This window comes from Phasianus colchicus, chromosome 15 (genome assembly GCF_987193195.1).
Source record: "Phasianus colchicus chromosome 15, bPhaCol1.hap1.1, whole genome shotgun sequence".
NCBI lineage: Eukaryota > Metazoa > Chordata > Aves > Galliformes > Phasianidae > Phasianus > Phasianus colchicus.
Window position 1 is genome coordinate 11451554 of NC_143450.1, and position 26930 is coordinate 11478483.

At 41.2% G+C, this 26930-nt stretch overlaps 1 long non-coding RNA gene across 3 annotated transcripts in view; it reads right to left on the reverse strand.

The window, feature by feature from the left end:
- LOC116231927 (uncharacterized) overlaps positions 1-26930 on the reverse strand; it is a 94438-nt gene that overhangs the window by 28176 nt on the left and 39332 nt on the right. For all 3 annotated transcript variants that reach the window (XR_016471283.1, XR_016471285.1, XR_016471284.1), the window contains exon 3: positions 12460-12594. This is a non-coding gene — a long non-coding RNA (uncharacterized LOC116231927). The remainder of the gene's footprint in view (positions 1-12459; positions 12595-26930) is intronic.

The following is a 26930-nucleotide window of genomic DNA, read 5'->3' on the forward strand; positions in this document are numbered from 1 at the left end:
TTGTTTGAGCATGCAAACGATGTGCACACAGATTCAGTAGCTGCATGGAGACTTCCTGGAAAATGAAGTCCTTAAATTCAATTGCTGTTGGCACAAACAGCAAAACAAAGCAACACAAACAACAATCTCTATGACTGTGGTGAGTGTAAAGTGATACAAATTACTGCTCTCAGTTATGTTTTAGCAGATATTCAACAGAATGCATGCTCTCGTTTCCTTGATGCTGGGAACCAGCTCCGACATTACCCTCAATACAGCCCATCATTCCTTGCAGATTTGTGCATTTGCTATTTTTGGATCTTGAGGCTATTTTGGAAATGACAGAAGTACTGATACCAATTCAGCCCCTCATTCAACAAACGTTTCCTTCACCATCACAACATACGCGCTATGAACCTCTCTTAAAGTGAGCACAAGTACCAGGGAGGTGCATGAAAGCAGTGGAGAAATCCCAGATTCTACAGAGCAATCCCTGCCAGTCCCATGCAGGGTGATACTGAGCAGCCCAGTGGCTGCAGCACATCGTGCCAGCTGGGCAGAATCCACTGCTGGTCTTCCACCAGATGAGACGTAGCATCAGTTGCTCTCCCCAACAAACACTATTAATTTGAGGCTCAGAGGCAATAATCTCTCAGTAAGATGGGGAATGCTGTCTTTACAACCACTCTCCCTACTCCTAGGTGAGATCCCACAGCCTCTTGAGCCGGATGAGCAATGCAAATAACCCTGGGCTCACATCTATAGCCTGGCCCTTAGTTTTTCATGCAATGGGTGAGAGTTTTTCCACAGTGGGTGTCTAAGCAGACACCAGCCTCGTGCCACAAAGAACATCATCTTGAGAATACCAGGGGATGGCAGAAAGAGGAAAACAATGAGGCAAAGACATTTCTCAGCAGAGAGCAAAAAATGTCACCTTAGGCTCTTTAGGATTTTATTTCTGGTTTGAGTCGTATGTCTTTAATTCAAGCAGTGAAACATTTTACTCATCTCTTTATATGGATGAATTAAATTATTTTTGGCAAAAGATGGAAAATATGTTGGATAGCCTTGTGCTGTTTTAACATATGTTACTGCTATAATTCAGGCATTATGAAAAATGTTAATACTATGGAATTGTCCCACATACTACCAATTTAGTAAATGATTCCCAAAATAGACTTTTTTTCAGGAAAATTCTTTAAATACTATACATAAAATGTGCTTTTTTGATGGGATTCAGTCTTCAAGGAAAAATATATCCATTTGAAATTGCTCAAGGCCATCCACGTCCATTGTTTGCCCATGTATGATGTTTCCCTTTTATTAGCATGTTTTTTTCCCCATCCTTCTTCATATGAGAGAGCAAGAGAAAAGAAATGATACAGGGCTCATTTCGAAATCCATGAAAGTTGGATACTCCCAAAATTCCAACAAGATTACAGAGAAATCTCATCTGGTAAATATTACGTTCTGTTTTTGTCTTTGCTTAAGCTTTTACACAACTTGACAGCTTGTGGTATTGTGCCACATTTCAAAGTTAAGGTTTACAAACATCTGGCTTGGGTTCAACATTCCTCTCCATATGGACCATAATGTCTCCAGCATACACTGTCTGCCTGTACAGAATGAGGTAGAAAAATAAGTTTTCTTAGAGAATTATGGAAACCTCAACAACCAAGCCCACTTTCATGATTCATTGACAAAAAGCCTTCCTTTTAGTGCATCTTCATGAAAAATAGCTTTTGTTCTCTTAAGTGGACATTAACATTGGGCAAGAAAAAATTTTTCATCCATGGAGATAATCTGTTTTAGAAGAAAAGCTGCATCCTGAATTGAGATGAAAGTCTAACATGACAATTGCTCTGAGTGGGAGATAAACAGCTCAGGCTAAGAAACATTTTGTCTCAAATAGTTTTGAAATATCTAAGTTAATTATTACTTTTTTTTTTTTTTCTTAAGCATTGACTGACTTTGAAATTTTAAAAAGTCAGAAAATAAAAGGAATTTTTTCCATTTGAAAAATATTGGCAGAAGGCATTTCGATAATTTGGAACATTTGAAAAATGATCCAGTTTATCTTCCTGTTGGAATGCAGCCAGAGAAGGGCCACAGAAATGATCCAAGGGACGGAATACCTATCCTAGAGGGCAGGCTGAGAGCTGGGGCTGTGCAGCATGGAGAAGAGAAGGCTCCAGAAAGACCTGAGAGCAGCCTTTCAGTATCTAGAGGGGCTGTAAGAGAGAAGGGGACAGACTCTTTAGCAAGGTTTGTTGTGATGGGACAAGAGGAAATGGTTTCAAATTAAAAGAGGAGAGATTTAGACCAGATGTAAGGAAGAAGATTTTTACAATAAGGGGGATGAGGCACAGGTTGTCCAGAGAGGTGGTGGGCACCCCGACCCTGGAGACACCCAAGGTCAGGCTGGAGAGGCTCTGAGCACCTGATGGAGCTGTGGGTGTCTCTGTTCATTGCAGGGACATTTAAAGGTCCCTTTAAACTAAAACAATTCTGTGACTTCATGAAAAATTTGTTAAACTCATTGATTTTCCAGCAAGAAAAGAGTTTCAGTAAGTCCACATTTCCAAAAAAGTAATTGTAACAATTTCATCAACATCTTTTGAATATAGAAAAAAAATATATTTATTCCCTAACAGCTCGGTGTACCTTTGCTTTGGGTCAATAGATGGATTTTTCCTGCTGTGTCACTGACATATCAACAATTCAATATGCACCTATGCCATCTGTACAACCCTACACACCTCTAGATCTTGAGTGCCCTACTGCCTACCTTGCCACTGATTTGGTGATTTCAGAAATCATCAGCCAGGCTTCCACATTTCTGAACCAGTGCTGCTAATGTAGAAAGGAAGGATCTCATCAGTAAGAGCTCAATGAAAAAAGACTGGCACAATATTTGGGTTTTGTTTTAATATGAAGTTCCCAAGATTCCAAAGCTGTAAATGTGAAAGGACATAATGCATCCAAACTTTCTTCTCTAAGAGGTGGTGTCAGATTTCCAGCTGTGAAGATCTCCAAAGGTTTGACTACTATCCTGGCTTATAGAACAGCAATAGGCATTGGATGAAAGGCAAACTTGTGGAAGAGATTGTTCAGTGCTAGTAAACGAGATTTGGGTTCTGAGTTTTCCATCATGGGAAATCTCAAAACTGCTGAGAAAGATCACCGTATGCACAACCTGGTTCTTCAAGTGCACATCTGTTTAAAGGAGGGAGCTTGGATTAGCAGGGAGCTGAGAGCTGGAAGTCACAGGTTTTATGCTCGTGTCAGCTGCAGGCACACTGTATGATCACTACCAAATTCCTTAACCTCTAGGAGTGCAGAGTCTAGAATGGGACATTTTGACTTTAAACTTCTGAGGATTAACCTTTGCAAAATAATTTTATAAGCATAGATAAAATATGACAAAAAAAAAGCAAAAACAAAATAAATGCTTCCTTGCAAATTCAGCAGCATGACTGCAATGTCTGGGCACAGAGATAGGGGTTGGGACAAGAGTTATATGTACTGTGGAAATAGTCATTCTTTATTCATTTTAAAAGGTCAACACAGCTTGCCAGCATATCACTGCTGCAGCTGTTGCAGAGCTTGTTATGGCATTAGACTGACTCGGAATGATTTCCTTCCAAAGCATTCTGGCACGGAGCACAACCCGACTCATACCCAAAGCGAGGAAACCATTACTGATGGTGTTGATGACAAGAAAGCATCCAGGAGGGCCAAGCCAGAGATCTGTGTGGATTGGAAACTGAAAGATGGGCTGGGGGGTGGGGGAGGAGGGAAGAAGACAGGAACCCCTTCTATCACTGACCTGGCAGCACTTATTTTCCACCACAAAACTAACATACAATAGGCTAGAACACCTGCTACTAATTTCAGTGCGTGCAAACGCTACTCATGCAAAATCTTTTGAGCCGTTTCTAGCTGACAATTTTGTTTTCTGATGGGAATGATCACAACTTACATGCTGTGAAGCCTTTGGCACGCTGCAATTGCTGGGCTCGAACTGCTGATAGACAAGGAGCTATTCTTTCTATCCTCTTCTTTCATTTTCTTTTTTTTTTTTTAATCCATGGGTGGAACCCCCGTAATTGTCAGAGGGAACTTCATGCACCCTCTGATGACAGATTGAGTCCTTACAAGAATGTATCATTAAAACAAAAACAACCCAGAAATTGGGTTTCTAGCATTTCAAATGAGACTAAAGAGAAAACTCCCTAGAAGGTTTTTCTGAGGCATTGTTTTAGTGACATTGCTCTGTTTACCCCTATCAAGATTGGGGAAATAATATCTTCTCCAAAGGAGATTCTTTCTGCAGCCAAAAACAACCCACATGTGTCCCAGAGAGACCGTCCTGAATGGTCCATTGTTCAAGCTTTCCCCATGTACAGATCTCCTATCTGGAAAAGCATCTGCAGCTTCAGACAGCACCTCTGTGGATTACACTCCTCTCTCAGTTCCAGCTGTTTCAAAGGAATGTGCAAAGTGCAGATATAACAGTCCTGGCCCCACTTTCACCCATGAAATTATTAAGGGTGGAAGTGATGGTAGTGATTATCCAACGTGTTATCCAACCTACTTTCTGTACCACATATCCCACAGTATGCAGTCAGCAATCTAGGCATCTAAACCAAGAAGTGGTTCAGCAAGCACGACTTGGGAAGAAGACTCTATGGGCAGGAGTAACCCAACACTGCCCAAATTTCAACACATCTCAAGATTGACTGGACTGACCCTGAGGGTGCCTCTCTCACTGCTTGCTTTTGTAGGATGCTGGACAACTAGCGTAGTTGTCCATACTAGCTAAATTCATACTTCTAAATAGCTGAAATGAGATCAACAGTGGGTTACCCTCACCTGCAGTATTTAATATCTGATTTCATAGAATCATAGAATGGCTTGGGTCAGAAGGAACCTCAAAGACCATCTAATTCCAATCCTCCTGCCACAGGCAGGGTTGCCAGCCACTATATCAGCTGCTAGATCAGACTGCCCAGGGCCCCATCCACAACTCCAGGGATGGGGCATCCACAGCTTCTTAGGGCAGCCCGTGCCAGCACGTCACTTCTCTCTACGTGAAAAAATTTCCTCCTAACATCTAATCTACATCTCCCATCTTTTAGGAATTTCCATGCTGAAATTCCTTTCTCTGAGGTTTACAGCATACTTTATGTGAAAAATTAAGGTTTTATCTGGTGTCAGAAAAAAGGATTTCACGGTTGCCATGTAAAATACCAATTCTCAGTATTCATGACTTAAGCCTAGACTATGTGCCCTTATGGTTTCACTTGGATCTTCACATTTGCTATACAAACACACTTCCATTCTTTCTCCTTTACTATCTTGACACAAGAGCACACAGAAATACAAGAGCAAACTCCAATAGCCTTGCAATTGCAATGAGTGACATAAAACAGGAACCTCAGCAGACATTAGGCAGACCCACAGGCGTAGTGAATTGGAAGCAAATTTTTCTACTGCAATCCTAATTACATATAAGAGCCAGATAAACAATGCACTGCACACCTACTGCAGCTAACCATTAGTAGCCTGGCTATGAAAGATCAAATCTTCACATAGATTATGCTCAATGAAAATTTCTTTTCAACCACAACAATCTTTGAGCCCACACAAATGCTCTTAAAGAGCCACATAGTACTAAGCATACGTATATGTGTGTAGGTAGATGGAGATCTGATGGTGGATGCATGCAGGAGGAAAGAGGAAAAGTTTTTCCAATTCTATTCATCAAATTTGACAGAGAAGTACTACAGAATTCTGTTTGCAGAATCCCCCTATGTGGGAAGCCATTAAAGTCATAGATCTTACATTGGAAAAGACCCATGTGATCATTAAGTCCAACCATTACACAGAATGCAAATTTCACAGTCCAAAAGGAGTACAGGAAATCCTCTCACTTTCTCTGAACAGAGAATCAGTTTTGTTTTTTATGATGATCTGTACAGCTGGGACACACACTATTAGGCAATCTGCTTTCTACCAGAAAGGTTGGCTTCTACCACCAAAGCCCACAAACCTCTGAGATAACTGTTTTAATGCCAGTAAAAGTTGGGAGAGGATGGTTGAAAAAAAAAAAAAATATATCACAGCAAGTACCTATTTTGCTACAAACAGGAGAAACACCCGTAAAGTATGGCTGAGTCTGCTGGCAGACAAGCAAAGGAGGTTGCAACCAGCCACAGATAGGTTGTCCCTGTGATGGAAAGCTTCACTGTGCGCCCTTGAACGTTTGTAACCAGCTGCTTTCTCCACTCTTCAGGGGCACTGTCATTTACCGAAAGACTTGTCTGTTTGCCATGAGTGTCAGGTGCCTGAGGGATGGTCTGTTTGCACTAAATATTGAAAGGCTGCCCTTCATAAAAATGAACAAATACTTTCTAACCTGCAGGAGGGGTAGACTCACAGGAGATTCCACTGAGCAATTTGTCTGAGAGTGAGATGCATTCAGGGTAGATTCGCTTGTAACGAGGAGGAGTTTTCAGAGAAAATATAAAACCATATGCCTGCAATACAATTGCAGGTAGCTATTTATTCCTGGAGTGTGGGGGCACAAAGTGGGTATAATATCTTAGGATTATCTTGGAATTAAAGGCCTGGTTTTGCCACGATTCCTCCCACATTCGGTACCTCACTGCTTGTGAAGAATTGGAAAGTAGTCTGCTTCTCTGCTGCAGCTGGAAGTCAGTCTACAGACCTGACTATACAGAATTAATTCCTAATGTACAAAATACCTACACTTGCCCCAAGACTGGTACAGGAAAAGTGTCACAAAATCATTTGAGTAGGAAGGGACCCTTAAAGGCCATCTGGTCCAACTCCCCTTGTGACTAACAGGGACACCCACAGCTCCATCAGGTGCTCAGAGCTCCTCCAGCCTGACCTTGGGTGTCCCCAGGGACGGGGTGCCCATCACCTCTCTGGGCAACTGGTGCCAGTGCCTCACCCCCCTTACTGTAGAAAACTTCTTCCTTATATCCAGTCTAAATCTCCCCTCTTTTAATTTGAAACCATTTCCTCTTGTCCCATCACAACAAACCTTGCTAAAGAGTCTGTCCCCTTTCTTCTTATAGTCATCACTCATCCCCAATTCATCTCACTTCTGATTCACTTTAATAGATTAAAGCTATTATTATTATTATTTGAAGATTTGCTTTAGAAAATTGGTGAGTTCTGATTTGAAGTTTGCCCTTTAAGCTCAAGTCAGCTCCACACACCATGTCTAGCTCAAAAGCTCAGATCGGTGCTTAGTCATTAGGAGACAGAGAAGGTGGAACCGAGATGCAGTAACATCCAGTCTTTGCTGACTGCTTTCTGTTTGCTGTCTCAGAGCAGGAAAGTATGAGGGGACACAGCTGAAGATGCTCTTCTTGAAGATGCAATGACTGCTTAGGTGTGGCAGTGCCTCTGTTTCCTCAGTCTCTGTTTGTCAGCTCAGCTTCCACACATTTTAAAGCCTAGCAAACACTGAAGAAGTAGAAGGCAAAGGCAAGGCCTGTTCTGCAGGAGTCTGGAGCTGGCATCTCCCAGCTCCTAAGTGCCAGCTGCCAGATAGTTTTGTTTTTATTAGGTTGACAGCTACACATGGGTGGGTGCCAACTTTTGTTCATTATATTTCATATTTTATAGCTTTGGTTTAGGTTTGGAAAGCTGTCGGCATTTGGAACGACAGCAGCCCCTGCCCCTGAGGGACAGTCAAGGCTTTTTTTCCCCTTTCCTTTTTAACTTCTCTCTCTTCCACGACAGCTGCACTTTCTACTGGTGCTTGTTGGCTGTGCTCCTCTCAGCCCCCCAGGGCTCTGCTCCTTCCTTGCAGCTCTGTGTTTAAGTCACATCACGAGCAATGTTTAGCTTTGCTGCAGCAACTCCACAGCAAACAAACGGAGCTCAAACAGATTGGAAACGCAGCGTTTTGATAACACCCACACGACATTGCAAGTCCAACAAGCTGTCCTTCAAACTGACCCATCAGCTGACCCATGCAGCAGATAGGGATCAATCCAGCAAGGTTGTTAGCTCCCACAATGAGGTGGCTTCAAAGGAAATATATGAGCTTCGGTAACTTGGCCAATTGTGTCATTCAAAGCTGCAACAGGGACATTTCACAAAAGGGCCAGCTCTCTGCCAGACACTGTCAGCAAGCATTGGCCATGACACGTTTGTAAAGGAATAAAGCAGACCTGAGTTACCTGGGAAGTTTGTTTACCAGGAAATCCCGTGGTGGGGTTTGGTTTCACTGTTTGGCTGCGCAAATGTGCCCAGTGGAGCTCAGGATTCTAAGTGTCAGATAGTAACTTAGAGAAGCATTAGCTTGCAGATTCTCTTTGCATTTTTGTATTTTAAATGTCAGCTCCTTATTTTTGACTAACAAGCTGCCTGTAAACCAGCACTGACTTTGTTGTTCATGAGGACTTTTTAAAGGACAAACTTTGTTCTTAATCAACTATCTGTTCAGGATTATTTTGCTCTAATTTTTTTTTTTTTTTAAGCTGAAGATCAGTCTTTTTGTACAATATTTAGAGAAAAACCTTTGATTAGAGCTACTGTCTTCATTGTAGACTACTAACATTTGGTCATGCATTTACATATTGGATGACCCTTCATACTGCAGTCTATGAAACTTTCTGCATTCTTCAAATATATTTCACTATTACCTCACTACAACTGAGGAGGAAAAATTCATTGCAAAAGTAGCAGAGAACAAATAATGAAACCTACTCCAGCCAGCTCAGTCTGGATTCCCCATTTACTGCCAAGGAAGAACGCTGTCCTGGAGCACTGAGCAAGTCTGCAGCTGTCAGCCTGGATCCTCAACATCAGCATCTTCAATGTTCTTTCAAATGAAAGCGTTTTAGTAACTGCGAGTGAGGAGACTACGAATTTGCAGAGGAATCAACAGCATCCACTACTTGCAGCCCTTATTTATTGGTCAGATATGCAGAATCACATTACCATAGTTTGTGAACTAGAAATCTGACAAGAGCAATTTGACTCTTGTATTTACATTTCTAGCAGTTTCATCTTGTCATTTGTGGTTTTCTTCAAATTAGAAAACAATTAAATGAAGACTCTGGCAAAGAAGCGGAGCCAGATGTAACAGTTTCTCTTTACTCTTTGTTAATAGCAGCAGCAGCAATGTAATTTAATTCTGTCAGCTCTTCAGCTGCTCAGCAGCTGAGGAGATATGCAAAGGAAGCACAGGATTACTCTCCTGGCACATTGGATCAGCGTCCAATATTCTATCTGCCAAAAAAAGGAGAGCCCTTGAACCACAGAACCACAGCTCTGCTGGGACTCCGACAGCATCACTCAAACCTGTCTGACCTCACGTACACTGGAGCTACTCTGACACTGTTTGGAGAGCAAAGAGTCATGAGTTCAAATTGCACTAACCCAAAAGCAAGCAAATAAAGCTCTCTCTATTAAAGACATATTCCAGAAAATTGTATGGCCAAAAGAAAGGAATTCTCTTACACTAGACTAATTTGACTACCAAGTTAGGTATTTCCACATATGCCTCACCTATCTGATCCCTCCACACTACACACACACACACTATAATGGATTATTTGATGTAGAAGACACTTCACCCCACACCTGCAGATCTGTCTGAGGATAAAACTCTGAGATGAGGGGCTGTTCTTGGGATGGGGCTCCAGCACAAGAGTGCAGACATCTGGGCACTTTCTGTGAAAGCCTCCCAACCTGGAACCAGCTCCCCTTTTCATCACTATGGTCAAATTATATAACTAAAAGCCAGACAAAATATTTAGGCACCTGACCCCTTGATTTCTGTGGGAATAACAGCACTACCTGGCAGACAGATGAGAGCATGTTCATCAAATACTGTCAGGCTATATCTGACACTATACTGATGACATGGTGAAATGTCTTTACACAAATACCTGAATAGGGACTGGGGGAGAGAAATAAAGTCTTAGATTCATGGAAACAAGTAGAACAGTTAAAAACAGAAAGCACAAATCTATGAGCAAATCCTCATTGAGAAGCCTGTATGCAGTGGGATGATTTTTTCTTTAGCTATAAATGTCCACAAACAATTGACATAAGACAGGACAACTGTTCACAGACTTGCCTTTTTGTCTGACTGTCCTGAGCAGCAGCACCATTTGGCTGTCTCAAAAGAAAAGAAGTCAGGTGTGAATTTGCTGGAAGGAGTTAGGTTATGGGGTCTGAAGCTAATTCTAGCACTGCCAAAGCTTTCTACAAGGTCTCTAGTCTGTAGAGTCACCTTATCCCACCACCATAGGCTGGATACATCTGCCGTTGGCAGTAGCTGTCCCTGTTTTAAAAGTGGGCTCTAAAAATTAATCTTTAATAAAGTTTGTCGCTCGAGCTCTAGAAGTTAAGATCAAAGGGCCATATGAATGCTGCCCTCAGGTGCTCAAGCACTTCTCCCATAGAAGTCACCAAAGAATTTGGCCCACAGTATGTTACTCCTCCTTATACCAATTAATTTTTGCATACTAATTAGTATGCCATGTTATAGGTTTGAACTAAATGCTCCTGTTTCATTTGTTTTGCATTTTCTGGAAAAGAATTTGCTCAGAAGTGTCATATAATGTTTCCTTAGAGCAATGTGAAGAAAAAGACCCAAACCTTACAGCAATCACGCTGACCTTAAATGATTGACAAGAAACTCTTCCATTACTGGGATTCCCCTTCATCTCCTAGAAGAGGTTTCTTTTAGCCTCATCCACCAGAGCAAGCTGCCTAGAAACATTTTTAATTACTGCGTATTTTGCTCTGGAGAAAAGAACATGAGTTGTGCTGATCACTCTCTTAAAGAAGATTATAATCCTAGCAGCAAAACAAGTTGCTTGCCTAGATGAGGATCAATGAAAATGTTGTATGTGCAGACTGAGACTGGAGCCTCAAAGAGAGCAACCCTGGCTACACAGTTTGTGGTAATATTATATGTTAACAACAACTGAAGCAATAAAGTCACAGCTTAAAGCCTCTGCTCCAACCTCCTGTTATTGCTGCTTTGGTCAGATGCAGCTGAAGCAGAAAGGCTACATTCCCACAACTCTGATTCACCGATGGTCAGCCCTGGTAGATTTTTCTTGGCACACCCAACTTCAGTAATTGCATTTATTTATCCCTGGGATTTGCACCAAACTGGAACCAGTAGGTCAGGTAGGCTCACTGCTGTTCAGATTTCAGCAATATTGCTCTGCAGTTTTGTGTCCAAATGGAAAGGAAAGCGTTTCTCAGAAACTAAACCAGGCATAAAAACAAACAAGACCCCTTCCCCAGTCCCCTCCCTGAACAGCTATTACAGGTTTTATAGGAAACAGATGATTGTTCTCCAAATGAAACTCACAAGAACACAATTACTGAACTGTTGGTCCCCACCCCAATATCTTTTGTGCCAATCAACTCTTGTACCAGATAGAACTAATTTTTTCCCAAACAGATCCAGAAGAGAACAGTAAAGGTAACAGGCACTTGAGGTGACGTTATTGTCCACATAAGGAAAGCATCAATGTACCTTTACATGGAATTGCTAGAAATTAAGTATCAGAAAAAAGGAATCCGATATCAACTACTGGTTTAGATTAGACTCTTCTCGCCTTCGCTCCATATTGGATTACACAGTTCCTACATGTTAAAGGGGCATATAATGAAATAGAATTCAGGTGACACGTCTGGTTTACTTTTTCTATGACCAACTACAAGGCAACACACGCAAGGTTACTTCAGGAAAACTTCAGTGTTTCACTGTAGTTTATAAGCAATGTGTTTTTCTGATGTCTTTGCATTTAAAACCCCAGTAGAATTTATCCATTAATGGATAAGAAATTAGAAGAAAACCCTACATTTTAATGTGAAGCATGCACTTGGAAATGCTAGGAAACTCAGCACTTAAAATTCACAGCAGTAATGCACCGAGGAATATTTCTCCTTAAAACCAAGACCCCAGTTAAGTGTTTTCAAGAACAACATCATTGTCTCTATGAAGATAACCGAGTCCTCATTATTTACAGTTCCTGAAATATTCAAGACTGTTGGGTATGGGGGTGAGCAGGAGGAGGCTGTTATTTGCTTGAGATTTTATTTTCAAGAAGGTAAAGCAGGTGCTTGGTTTTCTGTTGCCTTTTTTTTTTTTTTTGGTGGCATCACATTTTAAAAAAGTGTTTAACTACAAAGTTTTCTTCCCAGCTGCATCACTTTTCTGTTTTTTTGAAAAATATTGTATGGCTGTTCATATAGGTAAGTTTTTGCTTAGATTACCAGTGACTTCCCAGGTAGCTAGACAAAAAGTTACCTGTTACTTGCAGTAGAGAAGTAAGTAATTCTTGCTGCTTAGCACTGTAGTAGCTACTACATTAGGCCTACATTATGTTATGTTATGTCCAGAAACAAAACTGTTTTGGTGTAGCATCATTTAGACCTTTGAAAACAAAAGTGGTCATTTACCTTTTGTCCGTTAGTGGGAGATGCGATGGCTGAGCCCTCCATGCTGGGAAGCAGAAGACACTGGAAGATGGGACAGAGCTGTCTTTGCAATCACAGGAAGGGAATGATAGTGCAGAAGAATGCTGTCCAGGAAGGCTATAGGGAGAAAGAAAACCAGAAAGACTGAAAAGTGGTCAATATATCAGGAGAAGCTGGGCTAAGGGTCAATGAGCATCACCTGGCTGGGGAGGCCACACCTGCAGTATTAAACTAATGAGCTCGATAGGAAAAAAGAATACCAATGGAGAAAAAAAAAGAAGAGAAATTAAAAGAAGAGAAAAAGAACACAGATGTGGTAGCTACGGGACAAAAAGGAACTTATAATATTTAACTTATTCCGTGCTATTTAACTCTGGTAAAAAATTGCTATGTCCAAAGTTGCTGCAGTGTTGTCAAACCCAATTGTGTTATTGAGAGCTTGGCAAACTTTCATTTCTTAAAAGGACTCCAGAACTCCAGTTCTTTGTCTTAAGTGACTTTCTAATAGTTTAGGTTTTATTTTTATTTTTATTTTTTTTAAAGATGTCTCATGCTGTCGCTGTTTGAGAAAGGATTGAAAATGCATGTACTGAAGAACTAAAATCTATAAGGCAAAACCAAGGATTTGAAATGCTTTTAGAAGTAATAAACCTGTGAGCATCAATCAAGCCTCTTTATAAGCTGACTTCTAAAAGATCCTTGCCCTAAAACTGAAGGCTTTTCCAGATGACCTGGCCTCTGAGAAAAACAAGAAATATGAAGGGGAATAAACACAAAGCCTTTCAGTTTTGACAGCCTAACTTTAAGAATGCCAAGCCCTGCAATACAAAAGATATCAGGAGGTCTCAGCAGCCCAGTGGTTCCCATTGGTAAATACCTATTATCTTATCAGCTGGAGGACAGCCCCCATGCCATGTCGTTCCCTTTCCATCACTGTTGCATAATACAGCTTCATTTCATTTTTGAAAGAAGTTTGTTTACCAAGAGGAAAGGCAAAAAGAATATGTTTTGTCACCTCTATGCTAAACCTATTGTCTCCTTCCTAAAAGCAATCATCTTTAGATATTAAAATGGCATGATCTGGATATTGCATAGCATTTCTCCTAATCTTCCTGCATTGCCAATTCAGTTCATAGATTGCATTCATTCTCCCTTGAAAAGCTTACAATGTTGAGTCAGAACTTTCCTAAGAAATAGCATTTGCTCATATCAGCCTCATGTTAGCAAGGCAAGGACAAAGTCAAGAGCAGAGGAGCGACTGCTTTTATAAGCAGAGAGGAGAGTCAGAGGCTGGAGCTGGTTATGACATCTTTTTGAACAATTCAGATTAAAAGGCAGAAATACACCAAAGTCATTTTTTTCCTCTAGTCATGAAATAATAACAGTAAGAAAGGCAGAGAGCACAAGTCATGCTTAAACACAATGATGGATAATGTGCTTTCCACCACTGCAGATGAAACAAAATGAGAACAAGTCAGTCAGATCTTTTCCCAGCCCATGTTGAGATCTGTTTGGTTCTGGTCTGTGCTCTGCTTTCCTGATCTTTCTCTGAAAAGGAGCAGAATATAAACCTCCTGCTCTAAATGCAAGAACTTTGGGGCAATTCAGATTCTTATGCAACCTAAACCTTGTGCAGAGAGTCAGTGCCAGATGCAAGCACACTGCAGGCAAGGAAACTGTCCCTCAAAATGGTTCCTCCACTTGCCATTTCCTCTGAAAAGCAGGAGCATTATGAAAGCACAAGATGTATGTATAACTGTGTATCTCATCGTGCATGTATCTATCCAGCCAGCAGAGCTTTGTATGTTGTACAAAAGAGCCTGCATACCAAATTCCATCTTTTTGTTGGGTTACTTTTGACTCACAGATTATAAAACTAAAACTTCACACACAACTTCTCTTTCTGAATCTCCCCTGAGGCAGGTGAACCCTTTGACCTGGCTTCATCTCTGTCCATGGCTCGACAAACAAAATTTCCCCTGCGATAGAAGCACGCAGCCCTGTTCCAGATCTGCATTAAGGCTTTGCTGGAGAAGCACTGAGCAAAGCAGCAACACCTGGGAGCTCGAAGGAAGCAATTCAGAGCCATCATGCTCTATCAGTGCAGGTTGCTGAGACCAATGTAAAAGATGTCATGCTGCATGGATCGCCCATCTAACCCTAGAGAAGCCATTAATAAAGACACATTTTTAATTTTGCACACAGTAAGATCATACAGGGCTCACAAAGCAACAGAAATGTACCTATAACTCTTCCGTGTATTTCCAGACAAATGATGCAGCTTTCTTTATGACATCAATTTATTTTTTTTACTTTGCAATTACGTAAAAACAGCAATAACATGGGAGAGAGAGATGATGTGAAGGATCCTAATGCTGAATTATTCATTGCCCTTCAGCTGCTGACTTCACATCAGACGGTTCCCAATGCACCTCACATAAATCACAGTGGATCTTTTTTGCCACAACCACTCTAAGATCCTACTGAGTGCTTTTTCACCTAAATACCATAGGATAATGGTCTTCTTTCAAGGAAGGGATGCACATACACTGATGAGAAGGGAGGTCTGTCCCTGCAGTCATTGACATTTGGTGAGGAGGAATAGCAGCATAATGCACTTAAAGAGATCCATTGGATGCATAGAGTTTATATAGAAATTAAGTCATATATATATATATACACAAATTAAGTACATATATATATATACACACACACATACATATATTCATTATATAGTGAAGAGTGTATCCAAGATCTGATAAGCTATATTACTTTACAGGCTTCATTCTCATAAGGATAGCAACATTGTAAAATGTTTGAGGATAAAAGAGAAATTAATTTCATTGCTTCAGTTTTGCATGTAATTATTAATTTGCTGCACTTGCTTCCAAGAGATGGGGCTTCATCAGATAAACTCTGTCACAACTTGGGTGAGAGTGACCTGGGTTTGCCATGTCACAGATCAACCGTAATGAAAACTGCAAACTGCAAAGGAATGTGCCTGACCTTAACGAACGTACACAATAAAGTTGGTGCATTCCATACATTACATTGGCCTCCAAACCAGTGAAGGGTTAAGAAACATGTTTCATTTCTACTATTCAGGCCCTTGGGCTGGTTAATCACTGCTGACTGTGAACTCTTCAGGGATCTGGGTTTTTTCACTATTCTGCCTGCAGAGGGTCTGTTGCAGTGGGACTCCTACTCACTAGTTCCAGAAGTGCTCTGACCTACACTGTGGCGAACAGTAAAAGCATCATTCTTAAGATATTTCCATCTTTCAGTAGGTAATCCCTCCATCAACAACTTTTTTAAGGATGCCTTGGCAGGCTATTTTATTTTGCTGCAAAAGAACAAATGGGTAAATCTCCTTCTCCCCATTCTCCCTCAAGCTACTTTTGACACCTTCACAGATCACAAGGGGCTTGGAAACAAGACCAGATTACTGCAGCAGAACAAATCGACATACCTCTGCTGAGCTATGGCAACAGTCAATACATTATCTCTCAGCCCTTAGAGCAGTTGCAGGGTGGTACCATTTCCCTGAGCTTGGCATGAAAGGTGTTGAAACAGAGTTGGTGCACAGGCACTTACCGCTGACACACAAATCATATATTAAGTCACATTTGATGTCTCCAAGGCTTAGAATACAGCTTTAATTCATGTCCTACCTTATGTAGTAACCTAGAGAACTGCCTAGAGCAAATATCATCTTTCAGCCACATGGGCAATTTCATTCTGTACGTTGTGCAATTGTGTTTGTGTCCATCTGCTCCAATGGTTTTCTTTTTAACGTAACGTTTACTTCTCTGAAGCCTTGTCATGGAATTTATTCCTATTATTTGTGTTTATTTGTAATATGGCCACTCTATTTTGTGGGAACTCAAAAAATACCAATTAGAAAGAGTGCCCCTGCATGGAAGACCTCAGCCAGTCCTGTTCACATTATTTGTCTGTTTGTGCCAGGAGCAGGGGGTGCAAAAACAGCAGGATACCAAAGAACAAGAGAAAAAGCAAAGCATCTTCAATTTGATCTTTCCTGTCACAGGCCAGTTTTAGCTTTCAGGACAGTCTAGTATAGATACCAACACCTGCTTTATGTCAGAATTTGCATATTTTAGATTTCATTGTCCAGATAAGACCATAGCAAGTGATATATCATAAATGTATATGACAAATATATGCAACATCACGATTAAGTTGACTGCCAATAATTGCATCTTTTTTTTTTTTTTTTCCTTTCTCCTTTGTTTTTAAAGTAATTAGTACAAACTGAGATTCAAAGCAAATAAGGAGCTTGGGCAAGAGGGAGGCTACAGCAAACCTAGAACTTGATTCCAGATCTCCCAAGACCCAGCAGGAATATTCATGTGCATTTGTAGGATGAGGGACTGCAACAGTAATCCAACTTGGATGTAATCCAGCCTGGATGAAATTTAATTTACTCAAGAGATCTCAGTAAAAAATGCTGGTTTCATGAAAATATAACATTACTATTGATTTTTTTTTAAGCTGTAAATTGGGCAAATACAGACGTAAATGCAAACCACAAAATACTTGAACAGATGCACAAAGGACATCCAGTCACCAGACTAAAATCATTGGAAACTTGCTTCCCCCCCATCCATTCTTTCTGTCTTTTTCTGTATTTTGTTAACATTTCAAAAAGAAGAAAATATGTATTTCTGACCTCTTTGTTAAAAATATCACAAGATTCATTAAGAGAAGTATTTGGAAACCTCAAAACTCTTCTCCATTTCCATGAGTACCTGAAATCTAATGCCTCTGATTAAGCAGAGAAGGGATGAACTGTTATGTGAAGCCTACAACAATAATTGTGAGCTGAAGAATGGCATGTTCATTGCAAGTAGCTGGTAATGATTTCATGCAGAGGATTACGGGACTGGAGGGGGAGCCGAGCTGAAGTTTGTTTACAGACAAAGGGAGCTGTGTGCAGGGTGCTGGTGGCTCCCAGAAATCGCCGAGTTCCCAAAGACAACAGGGATTTTCTGCTCTTGTAAAGCCACTTCTGCAGGCAAATATTTCAGACCTGCCTGTCCACCATCAAATACCTCAATACGAACAGTTAATCTCTGAAGTGTCAGCTGCTCCCGCGGATGGCAGAGGGACGTTTGGCTGCGCAGAGGCACTCGCTGCACAGAGGTCCCTCCCTCCCTTATACAAATGAAATAAACCGAAATAAAAATGATTTTCATTAAAATGGTCCTGCATCAATTTTATTGTTCTGGCTTAAAACAAAACTGTGAAAACTCCAAAATGCCGGTTTCCAAAAAAGAAAGCATTTCCATTTCTTCTGACAAACCCAAATTTTCTCCAACCAGAGTGAGCATTACTGAAGGGAAATCCTGGATAGCCAAAGAGTTATTTCTTCATTAAAAACAGTTGTAACATAACATTATTTAACTACTCCTGAGATGCACGCATTTTTAAATGTCATACATCTCCACCAGGAGCCAAAACACTGATCTGGAAATCTAACCTAACTAATTAAGATTTAAAATTACTCTGGCTTTGTTTAAAATAAAGTATCCTTCCATTTTAAAATATTAAAATAAAAGATATTTTAGCATCACAGTAAAATGATACAGATACTATCAGCTTGAACGGATTGCAGTGAAAGAAAGCCATCTGCTAAAGCCAAAATGTTTACTGGAACGAATGAACATTACCAATCAATAACTACACGGGTGTGATCACCACTGCCCTCTGCACGCAGTGACGCTCCTTTCTGAACAGAACGCGTTATCCTCTGCCATCAACTTTTATTTTCCAAACTTAATCTCTTGCAAGGAGAAGGCAGGGAGAGGCGCTGAGCACAAAGCACTGAGGGTGCACGCAGCAGAGCCGGGCTGCAGGCAGCTCCGTGCTGCCGGCACATCTGCTGCCCTCTCCTCGTGGCGCACAGGGAACACAACCGCTCGTACGATTTACAAATCGCTGCAATTGCTTCGGCCTCTTAACATCGCTAAATCTCCCTCTCTCCCTTCCCTTTTCACCCCCCACCCTCTGCTGTATTTTTATCTGGGAGGCTGCGTTCAAGCATTTGGAGATGATGTTTCCTGTGGAAACCTTTGAGTTATTTCAACAATTTCACAGCATGTTGCTTTTCTCTTCTGCTCCGTGCTGCCTTGTTCTGGTGATTGGAACTAACAGTAATAGGAAAAATGGTAAGGAAAACAATGCCAAGAGCAGCTCTGCCAGAGGAATCCTAACGCAGCACGGAGGTCTGATTTCAATTAGATCTGCTCTAGGGAAAGAAATACTGCAGCGGGGAATTGATCCTCAGCTGCAATCAGCTCCATCATGCTGGGCTCTGTGCTGGGTGCTGGGGGCTCAGTGCTGCTCGGACCTCCTGCTCTGCAAACAGCAGCAGATCGTGAGCAGAGCCCACTGACACGGCCAGCAAACCACACATTGTCCCAATGCTTATAAGACATTTAATGTGGGTTCCAGAAGACCAATGCACTCACACACAGCTTTACTAAAATCCCCCAAATCTCTGCAGAAATCCCAAACTGCTGCAAATAAAGATAATTAATTTTGACCCTCAGTCCTTACCGAAAGAAAAAGGGTTTGTCTCCCCCCACCCCCCCGAATGGAGACTATGATTTCCTGGTTTCTTTTCAATCTTTAATATTGCACTTTTTAAAACTTTCAAACTATTGATTCTTTCGCTGTAAACTGAGAGTCTCCTATGAAAGGTAATGAAGTGAGAGGCAGAATTAAGAATGCCCAGATGTGTTGTAGCACATAAGAACGGTTTACAAGAAAAATGCAAAACTGCCAGCAGAGCAGCGACGGGCGAGCTGTCTATAGAAATACATTAGCAGGAAACCCATCACCCAGCCGGGCTTCTGGGCTTTGGTCTGTGGTACATAGGCTCCGTTGCTACTAGAAATTGAGAATATACCATTTTTATGATGTTTCAGAGCAGCTTACTCCATTCTTCAGCAAGGAAGCTACGGTTGTTTCTGGAAGCAGGAATGCAGATGGGAAGAGCTCCTAATTACAGCGAGTGGCAGGACCTGCTGCAGGGAAAGAAGGAGGCATTTCTGCCCAGCCTGCTGTTAACCCTGCCTCTTCCTCCCACTCTCTTTTCACTCTGCCTCCCTCCCCCCTTATTCCCTTTTGGGTCGATTCCTGCAAAAATCTGCTACTCGCTGTAATTCTTACTTTCTGAGCTTTCCTGTTAATTCCACAAAGCAACTTCTTGTATAAGCGCAACCCTCCATAGGTTAAGCTTGAAGGACCAGGCACTCATTCACACATGCTATTAGGTTGCAACAGAAATAGTCTGTAGAAAAATATACACATTCCCAGCTTTCCCTTAAATTAAATTTCCTATCCTATTCCTCATGTGGGTATGGTCATTTTTAATTTAAATTTGTTAGAAATAGACATTAATTTTAAGGAGATTTCATAAATCCCATGCCAATGTTATAAAGCAAGCATGTAAATATGTCAGTTTGCAGAAAGCCAGGCTTTAAAAAAAATATGAAAGAGCATAACACTGCTGACATTCCCATCATGTGCTGAAATTTCTGTCCAAAGCTGCTTTCTGTCTCAGTGGCAAGAAACCATTTTTGAATAGCAGAGATAAACAGATAGGCAGAACCTCTGTGCTGGCAGAGCACACCAGCAAGCAGGCTGCTCGCTTCCCAGCTATCCCACTGCCAGAACCACCCATGGGAGAACTCGCCCCAAACACTGCCTCCCTCCTTCCTAAACCTCTGCAATTCCCACCCCTTGCCACTGAAGCCAGGATGGAATTGGAGACAGCAAAGGGGTCGCTGCATCCTGCTCCTGCCGATTGAGGGCTCTCGGTGGAGCACTCTCCATCCATGCTGGTGTTATTTAGGATCTGTCCTTCTCCCCTGGGAGAACTTCCTGCAGACTCACAGATTTCAAAGAGCTGTGCAGCACCCAGCAGGCTTGGGATACTTCTCCTTTAAAACTTAGTTTTAAAACTTAGTTGAGCTTGTCCAGAAAGGGTCCTTCTGCTGTCCAGCTTTGGTTCCCTTATTTACAGAGCGACATTTATTTCCATTGCCCTCCTGCCTGTTGCTATTTATAATACAGGGAAGCGCTTTTCTTACAGAATGCCAGGGAAAAGTTTTCCTCGTCACGTTGCACAAGGGCTGCTTTGTGTCCTTTGCAAAGGATTTGCCATTTGGGGAAGCTGTACGTCTATAAGTAACAAAATATATATACATATATATATATATAGGAGAAAGCACTTAGCATTTTGTTGCAGTCCTTGAAAGTCTTTATGAGAAGCTGAGTTTTTGGAGCAGATAACCCAGCCATGCAGAGAGTCGGCTGTGATTTCTTTCAACACATTACTCTAATTTTCTCCTTTCCTATTGATCTGCAGGGTACCACCTCTTCAAACCCCAGACAAATTGATCCTCTGAGTAACATCTGTGCACACTATTAATCTTTTTCACACATTTGATGTTCCACATTACTGGACACAGGACACACACTATGACTCAAGTGTTAATCAACTAATACCCAAAAATTAGGCTTGTGTCTACTGTATAAACATTGACAGACTATCCATCACCTGCCTGAGTGAATAAATGAATTTTGCCTCTATAGCGTGCATGGTAGCACTCTGTAGCCAGGAATATTTGCTGTGCTTTGAGGATGGCAGACAGTGGGGCCAATGTGCAGCGCTGTTGGGTGCAGGACAGGGTGAGCCAAGGGGTGGGTGGCCACTTCCAATTGTGGTTACAGGCTTTTCTCACTGTATGCAGAAGGGAAATCCATTGGCCAGGTGGGTTAAGGTCACTCTATGGATGCCCCAGGCTGCTGTCCAGTGTGGGTCCAGGAGAGAAATGGAAAAGTCATACACACAGAACCTGACTGTAATGCATGTTAGCTGAGAGCTGTTTGTTTTAAGCTGGTACAAAATGTCCCAAACTTGCACTACTATCAAGCCTCATTTTGCATCTCCCTGACAGGCACCAGGCACGGCTTGGAATGAAAAAATCATGGACATGGTTCCGTGGTTATTTTTTTGCTGTTGCTGTTTCCCCTGCATCCATTGAAACAGATGGTTATTTCTTCCTAGGACTTGGTCGAGCAATGTGATTGCAATGTCTGATTGTGATCATTGCTGACTCTGACACCCTCCTGGCAGGCTCCTCTCTTCTGTTACGTCAACTTCCATTTAACAGAAGAGAAAGGGGCAGAACAGGACAGGCACAGCTGAACAGCGGCACTTTGGGGCCCTGCTCAGGCCAGAGCGGATCTTGAGCTCCCACCCCAGCACATGAGAAGGGCCAGAAAGATTCTGAGTTTAATAAAACGCAGCCGGAACTTTGCTGCAGCATTGTTTCTGGGTTAGGCCAAAACTGCTTGAATCATTTTTGTTCTTTTTTTTTTTTTTTTTTTTTTTTTAAGTGGCTTTCTTGGAAAAGAACACTTATCCAGGGAGGGTCTCTTCTGACAACTTCCTGAAAGCATCTAAAAAATCTGGAAAATCAAATATATGAGGTTATTTGGCAACTAAAAAGTGAAACGTTGTATCGACAAAAATTAAGCTGTTGGGTCTTTGATGGATGCCTGAAAGCTCTGAGAGAGAAATTCCAATGAAAAACAACCTTTGCTAGTAACAAAAAATAATTTCCTCCTCACCAGGAGAGATTAATTCGCTTACATTCCCCTCTCAGGCTGGAATTTCTCATGCTCCATCTTTTTCTAATAGTAATCTATTTTATTCTCTTTCTTTGAAAAACAGGACAGAGGTCTCTATTAAATGGGGATGGGGGATGGCTGAACAGGCCCATCCTTTGGGTAAGGGCTGAGCAGAAGATGACAGCACGCTGTGTTTGTTATGAGCAAAGAACCAAATATCAACAGGAGGGACCTGGCTGGGCCCTGTATCAGCTGGGAATCCAACATGCATTTCCACTGCAGAAACCCAGCGTACAAAAACTAGACAGCATCAAACGGAATGCCTGCAACCCTCACGCCCACAGCGAGCTGATCTGCATTGGGTTAGCAGTTGAGAAAATGCAAAACAGAAAAACAATCTTTAAAATCTACTTAATTGCCTGTATCTACTCTCCATGCAAGCCAGAGAATTGTTCCTGGTATCAGCTGACGTGGGAGGTGAACCATGAAAAAACCAGGTTTCACTCAAAGTAATTCCATTAGGGCCTGAAATGACTGGGTGAAACATGAGTAAGGGAAATCATCACAGAAACACAACAGCTGGGCTCCATGGCATCACTTGCAGGAATCAAAGGAAATGAGCTTACACGTTATGCATAAAAGGTTTTGTTTGTTTGTTTGTTTGTGTACTTGCAAAGTTACAGTTTGTGTTCTGAATGACAACAAAACAAAGCTTTGAAAAATTTGGTCCTGGTATTTTTCTCTTTTAGGTAAATCGTTTTGCATTTATTGAAGCTGACAAGGAAATAAAATGCCTGAAATCCTTTCTGTTTGCCGTGCATGAAGACAAATTATTGTAGAAGTAATAGTACTGCATGCTTCCAACATAAATACAGTAGTATACAATCTCAAAAGTTATGGGGAAAAAACGATGCAGTGGTTAACATCTCTATTATTGTTGCTGTCATTTGTTTCTGTGTTTTGACCTTATTGGATAGCTTATCAGTAACTAGTTCTTCACAGACATCATGTTTATTGTCAAAGGATATCAAATAAATGACAAATAACTGCTTCTAGAGTTCAAAGAGCAAAAAAAATAACACAAGCCAGGATATTTATTGCATAGGCTTGTGCCTCTTGTTTAGCTTGCCTGCTTGTGGCTTACTGCAAGATGTGCCAGAATACTGAAGGCACAGACCAGAAGACAACTCAGAAATCACAGAAGCATTGCAGAAGGACAAGTGCTTCTTGTTCCTCCATGCTCAATAGCATGGGTATGTTAGAAGCCAGTTTCAAGGTAATTCACTTAATTATTTAACAAAAGCTATTTTACTAAGTAAGGCCATTCCTTACTCTTCTCCTGTTACTGCTGGAGGGGTAAACAAATATTTTTGATGGATTCTTTTTTTCATGAAAACAGGGAAGAAGAGCAATGAAATCTGACAGCTGGGTTGGGGTTCACCTCACTGGAGCCATCATCTGTACTCCCTCCTCACCTTATAAAAAAGAGCACAATACTGAAGCAATTTGTGGTAACAGAAAGTGATACTACAGTCTAGGCAACTACTTTGGCTAAAGTACAGCAACTGACGTCTACCTGCAATGTAGCTCACTTGCAGTCATAGTGGACCTTGACACTGGCTGTCCCTGATTCCTCTGCAGAAAGACCTTCAGCCTTTATGCCCCTTCCTACATGCTCAGCTTTGCATCCCAGCTTCCATCTCCCAGGTCTTGCTGCTGCCTCACACCACGCCATCCCTTATCTGGTTTATAAGGCTGTAGCCTCAAACAAGTCATTGTGAAAAGGTGTCCACTCTAAAGACTGACCCATTAAAATATAACAACTCTGTTCACAAACAAAGGATGAGCTTAAATCTCAGTGAAAGCAATGGAACGTAAGCATGTGCTGAAAGCCTTTCCCAAGTGAAGTCCTATTGCCTCGCTCTCCTTAAAATCTATTTTGGTTGAGCACATATTTCTTGTTGGCAAGAACTTAAAAAGGAAAGAAGGAAAAAGCTTTTCCTAGAAAAGTTGAACTTAACAGACCACTCTAGCATCCTTAATTGACATATTTTTGTGTATTGATGTAAATAATTATTAATAGACCTTTCCAAGGAAAAAGCTGTATTGCATTTCAAAATAACAGCAAAATGAGTTTGCACTGTTGTATACTATAACGTTTGGTAAAGTTAATTAACCTAGTTGGCTGGAATGTAGGAGGAAGTTTTGTTTCCAAATGGAGAGTTATTACAATACACTAGGATCTCCTGTCTCGCCAATTTCCTTTTAATCAACTCTTTTGCTACATGGAATGAAGGTCACGAAGCATCTTAAAACTGCAAGCAACCTCTTCATTCAAAAAGAACAAGGTGGATATATTTTTAAGTGGGTGAAGGAATCCACTGATGTAATAAATGTGTCCACGTATTCCAAGTACAACTTGGAGCCAGTCTAGTTATAAACTCCTTAAGATCAAGGTTCATCATAAAACTGGGCCTTACCTTTATTTTCGTAATAGTAGCGGTTGCCACTAGAATTCCTGAACCTCTTCTTCATGCCATCTGGAATGCATACATGAGCAAGTTTATGATCAAAAATATACTATGCATTAGAGCTGGATTTTTTAGGGGAAAAGCAACTACAAAGCCAGTAATGTGCAGGGATTGTACATTTATTTTATTACAAGAACCAACATGTTCTTTTCCTTTTGGACTAAACAAGCTGAAGACAGCTCATAGAAACAAGCTCTGCAAATGAATACTAGGTTATAGCTGCTCATTATAGGGGCAGGTTTGTTCCACGCTATCTGAAAACAAGAAGGCCATATCAAATATCTTAATACTGTGACAGTTTGCTTAATTGATTATAAAGAATTTCAGTCTGGGTCAGCTGTTACAACCAAAGTCATTCCCTGTGAGGTGTTTTGCACATGCTGCCCCATGTGTAACTTTCACTCCTGTATTGAGACAACAGGTAACAAAATTCATTTTGGTAACTTCCCTAGCAGCACTGCAGTTGACAAATGCTGGCACTAGTTGGCTTAAAAATTTGCTTACAAATGCAACAAACCAACTCTTGATCAAAGTGCATTTCCATGCTATGTGTTTTCTATTCTGTTTCTTTGGTTTCTTTATTTTTGACGCAGGTTGTTGGTTGCTCGATTAACTTATTTAACAAGAATATTGTGAGAGCTCCCTTCTTTAACTTTTACAAATTTCCAGCCTAAGCATTCTAAATTTTGATAAAACCAAAAATGGTAAAATAAAATTCTAAGTTTTGGATTAAGGACTCCTTCAGTTCAAGAAAGTTCTTTGCCCAGTGAAAAGAGCTTGTGCCATTCTAACATAAATCAGTATGCAGGCATCATATACTGTTCAGCACCTCAACTGAACTCAAGTCAAGAAGCCATTTTAAATCAGGTATGTGCTTAAGTGCTTTCTGAAACAGTGATGGAATTAAGCATGTGCTGAAGTCCTTACTTGGGGCTGTTCCCTCCCATTACAAACAAATCTTTCCAGTGGAGGCATCTGCTTTACAATTTCTTCATCCAACACGTGAATATCAGTTTTCTGATTTAGTGAAATCTTGGGGGGAACTCTCAGTCTGTGGGGCCAGACTCAGTGAAAAGAGGCTCTTTGGAACAGTGTGAAAACAAAATGTGATTCAAAAATATAAGTACGAGAAAGATGAGGAGTACTCAGCTGCTTTGTTCACCCCTCGTTACTGGTGAGCACAGATTTCTTTTCTCCTGTCTTGCTTGAGTTCTCTGGTATGACTCTGCTGTAAACATTTCATAAACGCAAATCGTCTGACAAAACAAATTCTAAAAATGCTTTGGACGCCTCCAGGCCAGGCCCCCTGATGTCCCCCAGTGGGGCTGGCACGTTTGCAGCTGTAAAGTTCCCAGCAGCTCTCCCATCGCCACCAGTCACTGGCTCCTATTGAAATCAGCCCAGCTCCTGGCTGCTTCAAACAGGAAATCTTTCCCAACAGCAGTCCTATTTTCAACAGTAACTGCCAAAGCCAAGCCAAGGCCATGCACAAAAAGACCAGTTTACCAGATGAATTCCCACAAAACACAAGTGACGCTATTCAGGATCTCATAAGCGGTAGGTCAGGGAATAAGGTGTTAGGACTCCTAAAGTTTAGCAGGAGGGAGCTGCTTGTCCCCTGGCCATAGGCTGCCTGCAGTATTGCAGGGCTAATTGCTGCGCATTCCTCAGCCATGATGTCACTGGATCATGATGCTAACTCTTTCCCTCTTATGGATGGAGGGAACTTGCAGTATATCTCTGAGAAACCCAAAAATACATGTGCTGACCCTTTAAAAAAAAAAATTAAAAAGTCTTTTACCGTATACCTAGCAGAGCCAAACTAAATGAAGCCGAGGTCTCTGTCCAGCATTTGGAAGCCAGTTAAAATAGGAAATCAGTGTTTCTCTAAATACACAGAGTATATTACCTTAGTCATAAAATTGGGGACTTTCAAATCTAATTTGTTCAGCACTAGCGCTGTTGAAGGCTGGGAAGTGTTCCAGAGGAAATCACCTCCATGCAAACAGAGATTAGCAGCTCCCCATTGCAGACATATGGAAATGATTGCCTATAATCTCCGGTAATTGTGGCTGTATTACATTCAAATCCTGTTTTCAATTTTCTTAAACTTCTAGACTGATTGTGTTATTAAATCATGCTGGCTGATGTGTTTAATAAGGACCTATTAAATGTTTATAAAATTAGGGGAATAAATACGGGCTTTTAGTCAGATTGTGTGATGGATCTGGTAACCTATTGTTAAAAGTACTGCTGGTA